The sequence below is a fragment of the Lynx canadensis genome, chromosome C2, assembly GCF_007474595.2.
Source record: "Lynx canadensis isolate LIC74 chromosome C2, mLynCan4.pri.v2, whole genome shotgun sequence".
Taxonomy (NCBI): Eukaryota; Metazoa; Chordata; class Mammalia; order Carnivora; family Felidae; genus Lynx; species Lynx canadensis.
The window spans coordinates 57780449-57794082 of NC_044311.2; the positions used below are offsets into that span (position 1 = coordinate 57780449).

A 13634-nucleotide genomic window follows, 5' to 3' on the forward strand; every position below is an offset into this window, starting at 1 on the left:
TATTAAATAAATGAATTTAGCAATGAATAAATGAAAGTAAGGATGAATGAATAACTAAATGTGAGAAAAACATGTAACAGCCTTTGGAGTTCTGGCTGACATCTCAAAAGATAGCCCACTATTCTGTGTCCTCTAACCTCATCACTTAAAACAACCTAAATGTGTGTGGGGTGTGTGTGTGTGTGTGTGTGTGTGTGTGTGTGTGTATTTATATATGTGTGTGTGTATGTACACTCACTTATTTGTTTACATGTACATATATAAGTTTGGAGGTTGATATTTAATAAAAAGACTATAAGGTTGGTGTGACTCTTATCTCAGATTTCTTAAATAAAAATTATTGAGAATTTGGGGCGCCTGGGTGGCTCAGTCAGTTGAGCATCCGACTTCGACTCAGGTCATGATCTCACGGTTTGTGGGTTCAGGCCCCGCATTTGGCTCTGTGTTGACAGCTCCGAGCCTGGAGCTTGGTTCGGATTCTGTGTCTCCCTCTCTCTCCCTGCCCCTTCCCCACACGCACTCTGTCTCTCTCTGCCTCTCAAAAATAAAGAAAACTAATAAAAAAAAATATTGAGAATTTGCTCAATGTTAATTCTGAATAGGTTACATAAGTGTACTTAAGATAATTTCTGAGTTCTTTAAACTCTTTGAGAAGGTATAATTTCAAGTTTGGTTTTGGAAACTGATAATAATCACAAGGTATACTCCTAGTTTGTGAAATGTTTATCCATATGAAATTAAGCTACTATTAATGTACATTTTAATACATGTATAAACTGAGACACAGGACCTCATGTTTGGTATTTTTGCTGTTTGCTTTCTATGATAAGGTGTCTTTGGGTTTTTAAATTGTTACTTTCAGTGTGGTTCATATCTATGCCTCATCTTAGTTTGCAATATAACTCAATAATGAAAAAGGTCCATAAAATCTTAAATGTGATTAGTGTATTAAAATAAATATTAATAATTCTCATATCTCATGATTTGAGGAACCATAATAAAGCATCTTTGCGGTATTGTTCATTTTTTGACTTTGCCAAGTTCAAAGTATAATGCTGATTCAGCATTAGCATATTTAGGTGCCTTAGGGCTTTTTCCATGAAGAATGAACACTTTTTGGCATTTTCTTTTCTTGTTTCTCCAAAATCGCAGTACTGATTTTCAGGGTCATGGGGTGAGGCCCATCTGTTTAATCAGGCTTCTGCCTGATGATGCAGGTAGACTGGAAAGTTGAAACTTAACTATACATTCCTTTAAGTATTGTAATTAGCCTCTTATATCTACCTAGAAGCTAAGTAATGAGCACATTTTAAAATGCAGATAATAGCAGAATTTAAGTTTTGCTTGCTTAAGCTATTTCAAAATCCCCACAGGTTGAGTGTCTTCCTTCAGCCAAATTGGATCAGGATTTTTTTTTAAGACTACCCTAATATATCACTAAAGGATATAAGCCAATTTATTGGCTTAGATGGCACAGTCATTGTTAAAAGTCAATCTAATATATATTAGATTATATATATATTTTTTACTTAATTGTTTTTATGTGTTTATATGTGTGTGTGTGTATACACACACACACATATATATACACATATACATATGTATGTGTGTGTGTGTGTGTGTGTGTGTGTGCATGAGCCTTATACAATAATTTCTATGAGTTAACAATGTAAATTCCTAAGGAATTTTGGAGCAGAAAATTAGATCCATGACAAATTCCAAAACCTGGATGATTGAAATGGGTTGATTGAAAGGAGGTAACTATGGATTCCTCCAGACCTGTGTTGTCCAATACTTTAGTTGTTAGCTACATCTAGCTATTTAAATTCAAATTAGTTAAAATTAAACTAAATTACGAATTCAGTTCCTTAGTCACACCAGCCAGCATTTCAAGTGTTCAATAATCACATATGCTTAGTGGCTAAGATATTAGGCAGCCCAGATACAGAAAATATCTATTGCAGAAAGTTCTTTTGGAATGAGCTGTTCTGAAGTATGATCCTAAGGAAAATTTTTCCTTATTGCTTGGTTGTAATGGCTCACAAATCCAAAAAGTAGCTGCGATGTTAATCTGAAAATTCCTGCCAGGTGGCTTTAAGCTATCCTTAAAGAGAGTAGTATTTTTAAATCATCTTGGTCCATTTTCAAGAAGTCTCAATATTAGCTACTCTTTCCCTATATATTTCCTACATTACATCATAATCTAGTATTATTTGTTTTAATTGGTCCAGGATCTACAATAAGTATTGTATTAAGAGTACATTTAACTGTAATTCTACTTTTAAATGATCTTCCCATGGAAGAGCTTAGAATCTATGACATGCATGAGATAAACCAACTTCTTTTGCATTTATTTCTTCAGGATCACTAATTCAGTTTATTTAATATATATTACTTGCTTTCCATATATGTTGCAATTTATAATTATTTTATTTCATTTTTTAATCATCTGTGTTATCATTAATACTGGAAACCTTCTCTATCACTACAGTTACCATACATCACTAGAAATTTTCTTTTTTATCACCTGAGTTATGATATAAGACTGTAAACATTCTTTCCCTATTACCTGACTTACTGTTTATGACTAAAAATCTTCTTTCCCTAGCATTTGAGCGCTAGAGAGGTTACATGACGTGAAACCTTTCTCTCGAACCTGACTTATCATTTACAAATGTAAACCGTTTTTCTTTTTACCATGTGAGTTATTATTTACGATGGAAATCTTCTGTAGCAGATGATTCACCACTTATGATTGGAAACCCTTTTTTCCCCCATCATGTGAGTTATTATTTTTGACTAGCAATCATCTTTCTCTATCACATGAGTTATCAAAAATAACTGGAAAAGTCCTCGGGGCGCTTGGGTGGCTCTGTTGTTTGAGTGTCCAACTCTTGATTTTGGCTCAGCTCATGATGCCAGGGTTGTGGGAATGAGCCCCATGTTGAGCTCCCCACTGAGCACGGAGCCTGCTTCAGATTCCCTCTCACCCTGTCTTGCTGCCCTTCTCCCCGTCCCCTCAAAATAAATAAATAAAAACAAACACTAAAAATAAGGAAAACTCTTTTCTCTATAACATGTCATCATTTATGATTAGAATCTTTCACTATCACCTGGTTTGTTTATGACTGGGAACCTTTATATCCTGAGTTATCATTAATGTCTGAAAACCATTCTTTCTCTGGCACCTGATTTACCACTTATAACTGAAAACCTTCTTTATCCATCATGTGAGTTATCAGTAATGACTGAAAACCTTTCTCTATCATCTGTATTACCGTGTATGACTGGAAACATTATTTGTCACCTTAATTATCATTTATCATTGGAGACCTTTATTTCTCTATCTCCTGATTTAATATTTATGATTGGAAACCTTCTATTCTCCACCATCTGAGTTATCATGTATCACTGCAAGTTTTTCTGTCTCTATTATCTCATTATTGTTTATGATTGAGCATCTTCTTTCTGTTCCACCTGAGTTATAATCCATGACTGGGAAACATTCTTTCCTATCTTGTGTGTTATCATTCATGACTAGAAACTGGTCACTCTTAATCAGCAGAGTTATTATTTGTGATTGGAAATTATCTTTCTCAATTGCCTGAGTTACCATTTATGATGGAAATCTTTTTTGTCTATCATCTGACTTTTTTTATGAATGGAAACCTTCTCTTTCTATTAGCTGAGTTACTATTCGTGGCTGAAAACCTTTTGTTTTCTGTCACCTGAGTTCTCATTTATCACAGGAAACAGTCTCTATCTCTTGCATTATCAGTTATGACTTGAAACCGTATTTTTCTATCACCTGTGTTGCATTTGTGACTGGAAACCATTTTTATATTGTTTGTGTTATTATTTATGAATAGAAAGCATTTTTTTGCATCCCTTGGGTTATCATTTATGACTGGATATTAACGTATACCATATCTTCTCTATTTTTCTGATGATGGATATTTACACACACACACACACACACACACACACAGTGGAATATTTTTCAAGCATGAGATAGAAGAAAATCCTGACATTTGCAGTAACCTTGAAGACATTATGCTATATCATTGATTTTTATCTCATTTTTAAATTTCTTTTTGGAGAGAGAGAGAGAATGAGTGGGGGAGAGAGGCAGAGAATCTCATTATCTCATATGAGGGAGAAAGAGAGAATCTCAAGCCAGCTCCATGCTTGGTGCAGAGCCCCACATGAAGCTCAATCCCACAACCCTGGGATCATGAACTGAGCCAAAATCAAGAGTCAGATGCTCAATCAATTGAGCCACGCAGGCTCAATTTTTAAAAATTTTTCAAACAACTTCATGAGGGGCAGCTGGGTGGCTCTGTTTTTGGGTGTCTGACTCTTGATTTCATCTCAGGTCATGTTCTTGGGGTTTGTGGGTTTGGGCCCTGTGTTGGACTCTGTGCTGACACTGCAGAGCATGCTTGGGGTTCCCTCTCTCTCTGCCCCTCCTCTTGGCCTCTCTCTCTCTAAAAATAAATTTAAAAAATAAAAAATAAAAACTTAAAAAAAAAACTACATGAAGTTAATCATAATGCCTATTACTTTTATATCAGTCATGCTTGCTTAGTTTCTCTGGTTATTTTCTATCTCACTTTTGACACTCCAAATTATTTTTCTCTCTAATGTATTTTCCAACTTTGGACAGTATTCTCACCTTTTTTCTGTTGTGAGTATCCTCTACTTAAATATTTTGTTTCTTCCTTAATAGCTCTTAATTTTATTTATTATTAAAGGAATATTAAAAGTATTCCAAATTAGAAAATAGTGTATAATGAGTCCTTATGTATCCTTACCAAACTTTGGCAATTACCAACTCATGGTTAAAATTTCATCTGTATTCCTACCTACTTTTACCAACTTCCAAGATTCTTTGGAAGTAATTCAAAGACAAGGCACTATGTATGACTTTATTTATATAACATTTTCAAAGGACAAAACTATAGAGATGGAAAACAGATTATTAGTTGCCATGCGACAGGAATGGAATAAAAGAGCTCTTCTGGGGTCATAGAACAGTTTTGAATAGTTGATTTAGTGGTGGTTGAACAAATTGTTACATGGAATAAAATTGCTTAGAACTATACACAGTCACACACACAAATGCAGGTTAAAAACAGTCAAAACTGAATAAGGTCTGTAGTCTAGTTACCAATGTTCTACCAACATTATTTTTCTTGGTTTCAATTTTGTTCTGCAGTTACAAAAATGTCACCATTAGAGGAAGCTGGACATGCTGCATTATTTCTGACATTTCCTATGAGTTTGTAATTATTTCAAAATAAAAATACTTTAAAATTAATTTTAATATAATTAAATTACTAAAACACTTAGGAATATATTAAACAAAATAAGTGAAAGACCTGTATATGCTAAACTATCAAATATTTCTGAGGACAAAAAGGGATTTAAATAATTGGAGAGATACATACCATGCTTATAGATTTGAAGGGTCAATATTATGAAAATGTCAATTCTCCCAAAATTACTCTATAGACAAAGTAATCACAGTCATAGTTCCATCAGAATTTCTTATAAAAATTGACATGCTGAATCTAAAATTTATGTGGAAGTACAAAGACATAAAATAAACCCAATCTTAAAAAAAATCTCACTTCAAAACTGTTATAGAACTATAATAATAGTAATACTATAGCCATATTGACATGATGATAGAAAAAAATATCAAAGGAACAGATGAGATAGTCCAGAAATGTACCCACACATATTTGGTCAATTATTTTAGACAAGGTTGCCAAAGCTATTCAATAAAAAAGCCATATTAGGCTTTTCAACAAATATTTAGAACATTATATATCCATTTGTGTAACAAAGAATATTAATCCCTACCTCACACCATGTACTAAACCTAATTTGTGATAGATCATACAACTAAACATACAAAGTAAAAATTATAAATCTCATAAAACACAACAATATCTTCATGACTTGGAGACAGGCAAATATTTCTTAGACAAGAGGCAAAAGCATCCTAAACAAATTTAAGGGGACAAATATCAAATCAGACATCATTAAATTTAAAAAATGCTACTTACCACATAACACTTAAAAAATTAGTAGATAGGGGTTCCTGGATGGCCCAGTTGCTTAAGCATCCGACTTCAGCTCAGGTCATGATCTCACAGTCTGTGAGTTCAAGTCCCATGTCGGGCTCTGTGCTGACAGCTTAGAGCCTGGAGTCTGCTTTGGATTCTGTGTCTCCCCCTCTCTGCCCCTGCCCTGCTCACACTCTGTCTCTGTCTCTCAAAAAGTGAATAAATGTTAAAAAAATATTTTTAAAAAACTAGTACATAAACCACAACTAAAATAAATTATTTGTAAAATTTATGTTTTACAAAAAAAATCAAATACATGAAAATCCCATGTGACAATAAAATGACAAGAAGCCAATAAATTAAAAAGGTCAAGTGCCTACTTTGGCAATACATATAATAAAATTGGAACAATATAGAGAAGATTAGCATGGCCCCTGTGTAAGGATGATATGCAAATTTGTGAAGCATTCCATATTGGAAAAAGATGAGCAAAATTCTTGAACAGACACTTCACAAAGGGAGATATAAAATGGGAGTAAAAAAAAAAAAAAAAAAAAGAGAGAGAGAGGGAGAAAACCAGCTAAGAAAATGAGCATTTTTTATTAAAGAAATTCAGGTTAAAACCATGATAAAATTCCCCTATAGAACTAGAAGTTTGGCTGAAATTTAAAAGTATGGGACACCAAATGCTGCCAAGTAGGAAGAGTAATTGTAACTCTTACATGGTGGGTTTGTAAAATGATACAGTGCAATGGAAAGTGCTTTGCCAATGTATTATTAAGAGAAACATACAGCTGTTCTATGACATAAGTACCTATATAACATAAAATAAATATGCCTAGGTATTTATCCAAGAGAAATGAAAATATAAACCCACAGGAAATGTGTAATTTTTTTTATATATAATATATGGTAACTAATATGGTAAAAAAAATAACAAAGTGGTTGCCTTAGGTGTAAAAGTGTTGACTGGGAAGAGAATGAAGGAATTTTCTGAGATCATGATTATGTTCTATATCTAAATAGGGTCTGGTTACACAGGTGTATGCATTTGTCAAAACTCATCAAATTGTACAAATAAGATTTGTACATTTCACTGTACATTTAAACTAAAACCACTATTAAAATATTGAATTTCAGTTAGTTGGCTTCATGTATCTATGGTATCAGTCAATGATTCTGAAACTATTTTATGTATGTATACTTTATATATACATATATATTCACACTTTCCATATACATGGACATTTCTATAAATATAGATGCTTCTCTATATATGGACACATAGATATACACAGAATTAGAGAGAGAGAGAGAGAGAGAGAGAGAGAGAAGAAAGAAAGAAAGAAAGAAAGAAAGAAAGAAAGAAAGAAAGAAGAAGAAAGAGAGGAAGGAAGGAAGGACGGATGGACCAGAAATGACACACCAGACGAAACATATCTAATTTTGTATGGAGCATTCTGGGAAGTCTTTCCTAATATGTGCCATTTGTATAAAGCCCTGGCAGAAGTTAAAGAATGAGACAAGCATTAATCCAAAGGAAGTGTATTCTAGATCTGAGAAAAAACCATGGAAGTCACTGGTGTGGGATGTCTGATATGTTAAAAGATCAGGAAGAAGGTCAGTGTGGAGGGAATATCATTGATAATTTCAGAATGTTAGTAGAATACAAAATAATATAAGGTCTTGTAGGTCTTTGTAAGAATTATTTGTTTTACTGTGAGGGAAATGGGGAGATACCATATAGGTTAAAGTGAAGGACTGATATGTGCTGTGAATAGGTTGTAGAAGGACAATAGAGGAAACTACAATCCATTTCAGAGATGATGACAACTCAGTACAGGATGACAACTAAACAGAGCTGGTGAAAGTAGTTAAATTTTAGATCTTAGAAATTTAGATTCATAGATTTTAAAATTTTTTTTTTCAACATTTATTTATTTTTGGGACAGAGAGAGACAGAGCATGAACGGGGGAGGGGCAGAGAGAGAGGGAGACACAGAATGGGAAACAGGCTCCAGGCTCTGAGCCATCAGCCCAGAGCCTGAGGCGGGGCTCGAACTCGTGGACCGCGAGATCGTGACCTGGCTGAAGTCGGACGCTTAACCGACTGCGCCACCCAGGCGCCCCCATAGATTTTAGAAATAAATACTAGGTATACAATTTAGGTTTTCGATGTTTAGATTTAGGTAGATCTTTCACAAGATTCTTTCATTTAAGAGATGTCAGATAAGCATATGGAAATGTGTCTGGATTTTATGCGAACAATCTAAGCAGGAGAAATATATTTGGGATCTATCAGTATGAGGTTATGTACAAAGCTATGAGTTTGAATGCAACCACCAACAAACCTGAAGGAGACCAAGATGGTAAGAAGGTCAAGGCTGATCCCAGGGGCACTCCATGGTTTAGAGTTTGGGAGATAAGGAGGAATTTATAAAGGAGAATGAAAAGCACCAGATCGTGAGCTAGTAGTAGAAATAAGTAGGGTGATGTCCTAGAAGTAAGAAGACAGGGTTTCAAGCTAGAGGGAGAGATCGATTCTGTCAAAGATTGCTAGTAGTGAAGAAATGTGAACACCAAAATTTTGTCATTGGAGGTTATTACTGACTCTAACAAAAACAATTTTGGTTGGTAATGAAGTCAAAAGCCTAATTAGAGTGTCTATCAGAAATAACATACCAGGAGGAGCTTGTCTGATTTTGAAAGAAGATAACTTATTCAAAAGATAGTAGAAAGAAAGGATTATTTTTGAAGGAGGTATTAGGTCAGGATGGAAGAAATCACAGCTAATGAGAAAGATCAATTAAGGAAAAATGTTTTAAAAGGCATACAAAGAAAGGGAAGCATTTCTGGGGCAATGTCTTTGAATAAGCAAGCTAGTTGGAGGTGCTAATGGGGAATATCATTAAAAACAAAATCTTCAGCCAACTAAGAAAACCTTTCCACAAAAGTAGAAGAGAAAGACAACAGCTTTATTATAGAGTGCCTACTCTAAACCAGAAAGAAATCTTACTCTTTTATATTACCAAGCAGATACAACCCTATGACATATGTGTTCTCACAATAAACAATAACTAACTAGTCCTTAAATAAGAGGACATGACAGCACCATTTGTCACACATCATTCTTCCTAGATTTGCCTGATAATTGGGGTGACCATCTGTATTTCCTAATTGGCTTTCTCCAAAGGAAAAATAATTTTCATATTTTTGTGAAAAGAGGTACACTGATGTAAGGCTTCTACCCTCCAACAGAAACTGGGAGATAGGGATGCTATTTAGATTATTACATTTCAAAGATATGGCTCCAGGTCCTTGAGAAAGGCATTATTGGGTCATACAGCTGGCAAGTAATTTATATAGCTTTTAAAAAGATTTACATACATTTTAAAGAGAGAAAAAACTTACAAGTATTCTAAAGTAAGAGTTCTAAGAAAAAGTGGGGGGTGGAGTTCTTCCCTTACTTTTAAGAGGGAGAATTAAGCCTCTTATTTTTAATTTGTTATTTACCCTTACACTACATATAAGAGGGGATACAGCCTTTATATAGGATCATTATTTCCTTCATAGAGATAGAATGTATTGTGCAAAAAATAAAAAGGCCATAATTCTTATCCAAGACCATGGAAGTCAGATATGTTATAAAATATGAACTTTTTTGGATTATAGGCAGGTAATACTGTGACATATACTTTAAGTATTAGGAAAAACCCCAGTAAAGTCTTAAGTAATACTCTGAAATCAAAACGATAATATGTCCATAGGGAACTATATGAATATTCATACTAATGAGAATAAAGAGAGTATAAATAGCTGTACATCAACTTGAGGTAAAGTTCTAATGCCAAATGAATTGATTAGGTCAGGCCAAGTCTCACCATCAGATGAGATATAAAAATCTCTTGGTTTCCACAGCCTTTTGACTTTGGCTTATAGGTAAAAGACTTGCGATTTATAAGAGGAGTGGGATAGTGAATGAACAAAGGAAATGCAGTATGATTCATAAAAAGCATTAAAAGGGCTCATGTGAAGCCCTTTAAATTTAGAGGGACAATAGTCAATATGACTACATGTTTCTCTCCAATCACACTCATCTGTGTTAACATCTCAAAGAAAGCAGAAAGTTGGACCGAACCAGTCCTAGTTATTTCTAGGCAATTGTGAAAGAAGGCAAAGGACTTGAGTATACCTGCAGGAGAATAATTATAATGATGTGGCCTGGACTTTCAAGTTAGATAAGTAGGGCAATAAGGTTCTGAGTGAGTGTGTACCACCTGAGTAGGTGGGAGAAGTTGGACTAAAATCCCTGCAAGGTTCAACAGGCATAAGACCAGGGTTAGTATAGGTAGTGAGATACAAAGAGATGGTGTACAGAGTGGGATTCAAAATTGAGATTATAGAGTTGCAGGTAAAAATGAGAAGATCCATAGAAATTCCATTGGATTTAGTGAGGAAGTCAAGATGGAGAATAAGTTCATTGGAGGAGAGGAGCTTAATTAAAGAACACCTGCAAGGAAATTGAAATTATAATTATAATAGTAAGTAGGGCTGGAGAGAGAAACAGTAAATCAAAAGACAAAATATTCAGGGAATGAGGGGAATGACCCTCTGCAAATAAATGAACGAACTTTCTATTGTCCACATTTAAATTCCTTTTTTCTTTTTTTTTTTTTTTTTTGCTTTTCTTACATTTCTATTTTGGAAAGCTAAGATATTTCTATGTTTCTGATTGGTACAGTAGTAATTTGATTTTTACTGAAAATGAATTAATTTCTCTTATTGTAAATTATTGTTTCATTAATATTAAACTAAGATAACATGTTTGAAGCTAGTAAAATTTATAAATCAAAGGAAAAATTTAAAGGATTTTAAAATTAAAATTAAACCTATTTTCATACATATATTCTAATCCAACTTTTTAGTATTCAAAGTGATATAAATTATGCAATATATATAATTTAATTTATGAGTGTAGCATTTTCCAGGCGTTTAAAAAATAGATATTAAATATAAGTGTTCCTTTTTAAGTTTTAAACCACTGATAATGGAGACTGATCAAGAAAGTTTAATGAGCAAGAAAATAAGTCAAATTTAGTTTTAGAAATCTCTGTAAATTATCAAGTTAGGTGATAAACTTTCCATTATATATACTTGGTACAGAAAGAAATGCTGGTTGTTTGTTTACTTCTTTTCTGAATGGGCTTGATGAAGGTAAGAAGCCAGATTAGATACTGAATCTTAGTTTTGTGATCCTTTTGTCAAATAGTTAAATTATTTACTTTTCTTTCTTATGGCAAGGATCCTCCACATGTAGTATTTCAAGCATGATATTGCCTAAAATTGTGGCATCAAGAAGTTACATTTCCTATCACAATGCAAATGTCATCAGACTTGCATGTTTGCATATTTTATGCCTCTTTAATAATGCATTCTTAAATTTGGTTTTAAGTTAAGGACAGTGTTTGCTTATTGATCATGATGCATTATCCACACCCTGGAAAGCACTCCGCAGTTTGCATCTTCTCAGTTAATCCTGAATAATTCAGGAAGTTATGTGAGTTGTATTTATTTTCATTAACTTTTTATCCATATATACCTGACAGATAGTGACATATAATATACTACCTCTAGTTATGAGCATGGTACTATTATTTATCAGTTTATAACCTTATCGTGGCTTTGGGACATATATATATTTTTAGTGCATGCTTAGAATTCTCCTAAAGCTATATTGTACCTTTTATCATGTTTTATTACAGGACCCTTTTATGGTGATTGTTCATTTTTTTACACGAGGTAAAATTATATAAAATAATTTCTCTTATAATTGGCAAAAGATGCACCACTTCAGACAAATTAACGTTTTCCCCAATATGTTACATTGCTGTCACTTTTTTAAAAGGATGAAGTCAAATTTAAAAAATAGATATTTATTTGAATTTCAGTGGGGTTTCAATTTAAAAAAATGAACAGATCTGAGGAGTATTTAAGCATAGTATTATGGAAATAGTCAAGAAATGGCATTATACTTTTTAAAGTGACACACCAAGCCCCAGGTTATTGCATTGGAATTAAGTAGACAAGCAAGGCTAACAACCCCAAGGGAAAGTGCCGCTGACCCATTTATTTAGTTAGAATTGCACACAGAGTAAGAGGGTGATTTAATTCTGGACCAAGTAAGTATTTCTTAATTTCTAAACTTAAACACGCATATAATTCAATGTGGCAAAAATGCATGTTATCTAACTTATACATTTTGAAACTCAAAAGTCCTCTCAATAATTTTTACTATTCTGGAACAAACAAAAATCATTGTGATGAAATATTAAAATAGAAGTTTAAAAACCATACACTAGTATTTTGTCATGGTTTGAAATAAGTATAGAATAATAAGTATAGAATGCAGCATTAGGAGTAAATTTAAGTTGGTAACTTGTAATAAAAGAGAACTTTGATGAACAGCTATACTTTTTTCTGTTTGCATGTCCTTTTCTATTCTTATAGAAAACTACTTACAAACATAAAAGCAAAATGCTGAAAATGTTGGAAATAAATTTGAGTTTTAATTATGATAGTAATGTCGTATCTTACTCCTTTTTTATCTGAAATGTTGAGAGATATTTACTCACTGCTAATTTCCAAAGTCAAGACCCTCATTTTTCATTTATTTCTATTTAGCCGAAGAATCAGCAATATGCCATATTGTAACAATACACCTTAATCATTGCCCTAAGTCTTTCATGAATGGTTTCATGTTCTTTTCATCAACATCAATTTGTTCTGAATTTGTTCAGTGAAAAACACAGTAAAACAAACAGAAAGACTAATGCTATAACTTGGAATCATTCTTAAATTTTGCAAAAGCAAAGTACACCTATGTCTACTGTCCTTTCCTACCTCTTCTTCCAAATTATTTATTAACTTCTCAGTATAGTATCGTGCATCCAAAATAATGTAAGAAGAAATATTGAGAAAAATGATCTTTTTCATTGAAGTCATTGAATACATTAGTCTTATACCCACAAGTGAAATACAATCTAAGAGACCTTGGTTCCCTGCATTGCTTACTTTTTTTTTTTTTTTTGATAGACTTGCATAGCCTGAAACCTCTAGAACCAAAATTATAAGAAAACATAGAATAATCCAAGTGCATTAAAATCAACTGATTGTTAATCTTTATTTAGATATACCAGATGATTTATCTTCAGGTTTCAGATATTTTACATTAACAAGTTTTAAGAAGCACTTTTGCATATGAAGGAGAAAACTTTGCAAATTGAAAATAAATATGAGTCAAAAATGTCTTATCAGGACGAAACTTTTTGTTCAGTATCATTTACATTCATAACTTGACCATAAGATTTTTAGAGGCTTTGTTTCTACTTTTGATTTTAGAAACTGCCATATAGGTAATTTTATGTTCTCAGTATATTATTAAAAGCAATGGGAAAACACCAAGAAACAAAATTTTAATTAATGACTTACAAATCCTGAGGACTTTACATTTGAGCTTTACTTACATATGACCAGCCTTACCAAAATAAAAACATGGAAAAA

General features: G+C 33.0%; 1 non-coding gene across 1 annotated transcript; it reads left to right on the forward strand.

Moving 5' to 3' along the window:
* Window positions 1-6450: 6450 nt before the first annotated feature.
* On the forward strand, window positions 6451-6553 carry LOC115524299. The gene has a single exon (XR_003972012.1). It is a non-coding gene; the product is annotated as a U6 spliceosomal RNA (small nuclear RNA).
* The last annotated feature ends 7081 nt before the right edge of the window (window positions 6554-13634 follow it).